Raw genomic sequence first — 7,094 nt, 5'->3', positions numbered from 1 at the left:
TAGGACTAAGCATATCGGTAGTTTCTGTGGACCTGTCTGCCCGTTTAGTGAGTGCACTGCGCGTGTGCGCACTTGTGTGGCATTGTTTCGGATGACCTAATTAAAATAGCGTCCCCCCATCAAAAAAATCCCCACTACACCACTGCCCAACACTGTCAACTACAGGTCAAGACTGTACCAATTTGCCGTAGTCAGTTTTTAAATAATTCTCTATTGTTTCATACAACCCAGGCCAGGGAAAAAATATATCTGCAAAACTGTTTATATTGTATGAATGAATTTGGTGGCATTTCAAGGTTTAATTTGACTAATTGCAGTACTACTTTATAAACAACGTTTATTTGATAGAGATAGTTTACCCGCCGCCCCCCTCTCTGAGGGAGATGACCCCGCTCTTCTTTGAGTGTGAGACCTTCCATCCCCGCTGCCTGCTGTCATAAGGGCGGCCGCTCGCCCTTTGACCCACAACTACAACAACAGTACACTATAAGACATTTCGTGCAAATTGCCGATAAAAAAAAATGTGAGCCTGTGCAGCCCCCAGTCAAAATGCTGCCCTGGGCAACGGCCCATGTCGCCCATATCAATATCCGCCAATGCAGGTGCTAAATAATGAAAGGCTTTGAAGATCAGTAAAAAGAAATCAATTCTTAAAGATACTGGTTACCAATAGAGGGGCAATGTGATCTCATTTTGATGTACTGGTTAAAAACATGGCTGCAGCAGTCTGAGCTAATCATGATTATCCTAACCACTTTTTGGGGAGACCATAAAATAGAGTTGCAATGATCAAAGTGACTTGTATACTTGTGTGGTCTCATTTTTGCAATGTTACTCAGATGGAAAAATTTAAAATGCGACCTTTGTTAAAATGGCTAATGAAATTAAGATCAGAGTCAAAGATCACGTGTAGTTTCTGACGTTCTGATTGAACATCAGTAGGAGTAGTAATATGTGATAACAGTAAATATGCCTATACAATCTTCACATTTGTCTTTCTTTTTTGGAAGAAACGTAATTACAACTTCCAATATAAAAGTGGATTAAAAAAAAACAAGCTCTAATAACATAATGACAGATCCTTTAAGCCAATGCTTCATCATTATCATCATCCTCATAATTATTATTACCTTGTTTTTTTATTAAAATGTAAACTTTATACTTAGAAACACATTCAGGACTTATAACAAATGAAATCCTTTGAATAAAAAGAGATGAATAACTATTTAAAACCATTCAAACCATTTGTGTATTTAAGATCGGAGCCCAGTGACAGGATGTTGTTTGAGAGTGATGCTCTAGTGAAGGAGGACTCCTCTGTCCTAGCATATCTCACTTCCAAGCTAAGACTCAAGGAAGTGAAACAAGTGAGGGAAATGAGGAGGCAAATAAGGTTTTAGGATGAACCTGTGATATGTGGTGAAGCTCTGAGATGTGAATGGTCAACAAATGTGAAACAAATGTGTTATGTCATGGCAGCTATTTCAGATAAATACTGAAGGGAAAGTTGTGTTACAACGTACATTTAAAAACATGTATCTTCCTGGTCCAATGCACTGATTGTAAGTCGCTTTGGATAAAAGCATCAGCTAAATGCAATGTAATGTAATGTAATGTAAAAGTGATGCATAACATGTTTTATTCTCTAATAATGGGCAAGGGGCCAAAAGGCAAAATACAGTTTAAATGTCCTTGCAAATCAATTCATTGATAAATCTATCACCCCTTACAATTTAATGGCCATGTTAGCCATTAATCCTTATTAAGCACAATAAATGTTTCATATCAAGACTTTTGGTTGTCAGGGTGCCATGTGTATAAATCTTAATTATTTTTGCCTGCCTGGTTGTAACATCTATCTATAAATGTATGTATAACGATAAACTTTACTACTTTAACTACCTTCTTATCAAATAATAAACAACACATGTTTTTTTTTTGTCACATTAACATTGTATCTTATTTGTTTATTTTCCTGAGTATCCTCTTGTTTCTGTTTTCTTGAGCAGGCTCCTGGAGTTGCCTCCTTGGAGCCTTGTTTCTCCCTTCGGTTTTCTCCCCAGCAGGTGATAATGATTGGAGCTGATTTCTGACTCTATACTACGGTTTGCAGACCCCTTTTTGCCCTGAATTTAAGTGTTTTTAGTTTTGCACATGAGCATCTCTGGATGTGCGCAGACTTGGGCTCTCTTTTATTGTAATGTTCCATTAAACAATTGGTCATCTTGGAGCTCGAAGCAGCAGTGTGTAGTGGAAATCTTCCAACAATACAAAACATTAAGCTTGAAACTAACAAAAAGACTGGGTTCCCTCTTATGCTGTTTATTTGGTGTGTGCATTTCTCTGATTGACAGTAAATGATCTAGACACACACACATACCGTTACACTCACAAACACACATTAGCAATACAGTTTTGGTATGCTACAAGCAATTCACGCTGCATATTCAATTCTTTTTTTGCTATCAAACTTTGCTGATAATTAAACAGATGTTTGAATGTTGCGGTTACTTGACACCACATTTATCCTCAGTTGAGGTTTTTGATGGTTCATCTGTACAGAGGAGCACCACCTGTGATGGATCCTGGTGGTGCCGTATATTTGAACCTTTGTGGTCTACATAACAAGACTGGGCTCCTCTCATCACTGAGGAGGAATGGGTTGTCCTTATGATGAATAAAAACAGTCCCACCAAAGAGCTGTGCCTTTCAGCAGTATGTTCCATCTGGCTTCCCATCAAAAGGACTTGAGGTGGGATTGCTTCAAAGCTTGGGGTGCCCTTCAATGGCCGCCGAGGTTTCGCTTCTCTCCACTCATCCAGTCAAGCACAATGAACATCAGGCTCATGGTCATGAATATGAAACCCAATGCTGTGAAACACGCAGCCTGAAACCCCAACGAGAATATGTCAAAAGATTAGAATCACAAGGACAAACTAGTTTCACTTCCATGAACTGTTGTGTTGGCCTTCTCAGTCAGGGAGAGAACTCAACCTACCTGGATCTTTGGTCTGGAGTTCATGGGCTCGTGGTCAGTGGGGATGATCCGAATGTAGAACAGTCCCGGTAGGATGAAGATTAGACAGGGAGCAGTGGTTGCCCCTAGACACAGAGAAGGCATAATTCATCATTTCACTGTAAAACAAAATGTGTCTCAGAGAGAGATGTTTGCTGTAATGAACAAGCCATGGCATAGAATGATCAATTGGATATCCAGAAGTGTGGTCCTCTGTAAACTGCTTTATCTGGTTTAACCATCCATTGTTGCATTAATGCGAGACTTTGGAAAGAAGAAATAACATAACCTTCTGCTTACAAAAATACAAGTTTAGGTGTAGGCTAGTCTCTATAAACAGCATATGACTGCAGAATCTGAAGGTTACGGGACAGGATTTTAGTATCAGAAGCACTCTAGTGGGTGTTTCTAGTCAGAGTAGTATTGACCAATTATCTGAGCTGACTTTGGTGGCCCTCAGAGGATGTTGGAGATTGGGTTTAGGCAACGAAACTACCTGGTTTGGTTTTATGGTTTACATTTAAACCAAATAAAATTAACCCAAAGAATACATTTAACTTATAGGCTTGTCAAAATTCTCCAATTCCATGATTCAAATTGACTTTTGATTTGAAGGAAACTATTTAATTTAATTTGCATTGACAATTACATTTTTCAACTTCCTCTCAAAAAGAAAGGCTACATGATATCTGGTGTAATATGGGCAATATATCAGGTTCAAACTAACATTCTGACTGTATTCTACAATAACTTTAAAGATGTAGCAGCAGCTGAAAACATGCATTTTTGCCTTCAAAACACAGTTCATAATTTAGTGCTTTATAAATTAAAAACATTAAAAAGTGTTTTTCACACAAAGCCAGACAAGACCCAAGAACTGAAGTCCTGTGAATACAACACTGCTGAAGTGAGTGCTTTAACTCCTGATATTCTCATTTCATATTTATATGAATTTGTATGATACAATTTTATTCTGCATCCATAACTACTCTACTATACTAGTAGTGTTTGTATGAGACATTATGGTGATATTGTTATGGTAAACTGAGTGTCATCTGCATTCAAATACTAAGCCGTTGTTCTTAATCTGAGCAAATGGGAGCATTTAAATAAAAAAAGAGGCCTGAAAAGGAGTTTTGGGGAAATCCTTATGTTTGCTCAGATGTGTAATACCGATCGACACAAAGTATTGACAATCAGAGATTTAAACCAGTTTAGAGCTGATCAGTCCCAGTAGCGTAGCGTGGGGAAAAAAGTTGAGGAAGCCAAGGGGGGTTGTCATTGTTATAACGTAACCAGATGAATTATTACAGCGCCCGGTATCATTTTACACACATGTGTATCATACAGATGCAGGACTTGCACACGCCTGTTATCTAACCGAAAGGTCCGCACGGACTCTCCGGCCAAAAATCTCTCGTCTTATTAATTTATACATTTTCTTATTAATTTATGCAGCCAACACCCCACCCAAATGCATAGCCAGACGCTTAATGCGCGGTGCAGTTTCGGTAATGAATACAAGATAAGCATTCATTCACAAACTAAATCAGGAGACTATATAGTATCAGTATGTGTATGTTGAAGTATTATTTGAATTATTTTAAGTATTAAAGTAAACGTGTTATGGCAGAAAGTTCAATAAGGCGTATTTCTGGTATATTCCTTTTTAAATGTCCCATTTTTAGTATAACCTGTGACTTCTGCCTTGAGTGAAAAGATTACCCGGTGATGAGTATTTTTCAGAAAGTCTTGTAGCAGTTAGAGGCTCTGAGTCTTTTTGGTAATCATCAATAGTCTTTGTAATCAACAGGGGAATTCCCAGAGACATTTTCCTCAGATAATGCAGTTAAAGTCTTGTTAAAGTTAATGATTTATTTCCTGCAAGGCTCATACAGAGGCCTGGAGACCAGGGTCCTTTTGTTCTCATCAATAAATGTATTCATTCCAAGTAAGTTGACTTCGAGGTGAAAGGAAGTTCACAGAAGCCCTTAAGCTACAAGAACAATTAACTTCTGTTAAAGATAAAGATGTGTGTGCGTTAAAGATGCATAGAGAATATGTGTGTTCATTACTGTGGCCATATGTCCTGTATAATCATCATTGATCAACTATTCCTGTGTTTGTGTTTTATTTGATTTCTCTGTTTTATTCTTTCATGTGTGGGTACTGAATTGCTACAACATTTATGCAGTGGTTAGCTTAAACATGCTTAATTACTCTGTATGAAATAGAGGCAGCTTTTCATGACAGAGAAGAGAGCTGGGGGAGGAGACATTCTCCATCAGACACAGCATGTCAAGTATCAGGGAAGTCTACATATCTTAAATAATATGTGTGTGTTTAATTACTTTGTATCAATAATAGCAGTCTGTGCAACAAGAAGCTGGAAATATGATAAATGAAACCTTTATATTTTAGAGTAAGATGTGAGCGGGGGGGATATTCTTATGTGGACAATAGCTCAAGTCTCTGGAAAGGCTGCAGGCTAAATGAGTGTGCGCTACTATTTCACTGCTTGAGAGCAGAGGTAATGTTTTCCTCTCGTTATTATTGATATTAAGGTAACTCACATGTGTTATTTGTATATTACAACTATATCTTAAATGGCCAAAAGTATGTGGAACTGTGTGTGCTTTGGAGCTGATGGGAGAGGGGGCTGAAGAGAGAGAAGTCTATGCAAAAGTGCGTGCGCAGGCGGCAAGAATGCGAGACAAACGAACACCAGATGTGTTGTTTCCGGGTCTCCTGGCTGGCTCGCGCTGATTGGCTACGACACGCCATCGTTTTGCATCTCCCAATGAGATGACCTGTAGGGAGGAGCATCCACACAACTCCTCCTGTTTTGTTTTGTATGTAAGCTCGTGATGGGATTTATGGCTCTTTGAAGGGAGCCGGATCTTATGGCTCCGTTCCTTTCAAAGAGCCGTTCAAAAGAGTCGTTCAAAAGAGCCGTTTTTTTAAAGGGGGCGGGGTTACTAGGTTTATCTGCGAAATAATCACCAGGATAATGATTGACTGTATTGCCAGACCTAATGTCAATAATCTGCATTGTAAACATGACAAAAGGTGGCGCCATATTCATGTCAGTGAATGTATTTTGAATGTAGCCTCCAGCATCCAACTGCGTTTTCGCGTTTGGCTCATTTTCCATCCGAAAAACACGTTGTCTACCTGTCCTGTACCACTTGTTATGACTTCTCTCTCTCGCGTATTCCGTTAAGACCCACCCCATCTCACTCCTCGTGCTGAAACCTGGTGTTCACTCTCTGTCCTAAACGGATTGTTGGAGCTCGCCCCCCCCCTGTGAGCCCAGTGTGCTCTGATTGGTCAAGCGACGTGCAACTGCTCGTGAGGAGCTGCTGCGAGGAGCAGACAGGGTTTCCGTGTCGAAGATAGATACAGTCAGAGTAGGGGCGGGTCTTCACAGAATACGTTTTGGGGAACAAAATCAAGCTTTTTAAAAGGCTAGTGGATTTTGGCAGGCAGTGAGTGCGGACAAACGATTGAACGATAACAAGAACGGCTCTCACCAAGTACGACTCGGTTCCCCTCGTTCATATCAAAGAGCCGTTCAAAAGAACTTTTAATTACACCCGACTTTTAGAAAATGTGGTTTATTTTTACAACGGTGGAAAAGAAAGCAGATTTGAACAACCAAAACCGTCTTAAGTCCACCGCCCCGGCCGGTAATCCCGCGATCCCCGGCGGCGGGGGGGGGAGAAGGGTGTACAAACTAACAAGTAATTTTTTTTTTTAAACTGTTTTTTTTATTCATTTTTTTATATAATTTTTTTATAAAAAAAAATTAAAATTATGAGCCGAGGGTCTGCAACACTCGCGCGGTTGTTCGCTACGCTTGTTCTTAATCTTAACATCAATTCATTCAGTCACCGCGCCGTGGTCACATACTGTCCAGATGTTAGTATAGATCAAGAGTTTAGCAATCCGGGATGGCATGCTGACAGATTTCATGACTATTCATGCGTACAAAGGACCTACCGCCGTCGCCACATAGGATATGTGAGAGACCAGGACCGCCATTTTTCATGCAATCACTACACAGGCCCAGCGCGCT

At 39.7% G+C, this 7,094-nt stretch overlaps 1 long non-coding RNA gene across 1 annotated transcript; it reads right to left on the bottom strand.

Annotated features, from left to right (window-relative positions):
- Positions 1–2,171: 2,171 nt before the first annotated feature.
- Positions 2,172–3,113, bottom strand: LOC104961782 (uncharacterized). Its single transcript, XR_800134.1, has 2 exons — positions 2,999–3,113; positions 2,172–2,887 (listed from the first exon to the last, which is right to left on the bottom strand). It is a non-coding gene; the product is annotated as an uncharacterized lncRNA (long non-coding RNA).
- Positions 3,114–7,094: the final 3,981 nt, after the last annotated feature.

This window comes from Notothenia coriiceps, unplaced genomic scaffold (assembly GCF_000735185.1).
Source record: "Notothenia coriiceps isolate Sejong01 unplaced genomic scaffold, NC01 NC01_scaffold00033752, whole genome shotgun sequence".
Taxonomy (NCBI): Eukaryota; Metazoa; Chordata; class Actinopteri; order Perciformes; family Nototheniidae; genus Notothenia; species Notothenia coriiceps.
Note: the sequence above shows the minus strand (reverse complement) of the source record. Positions and strands in the feature narration are given on the sequence as shown.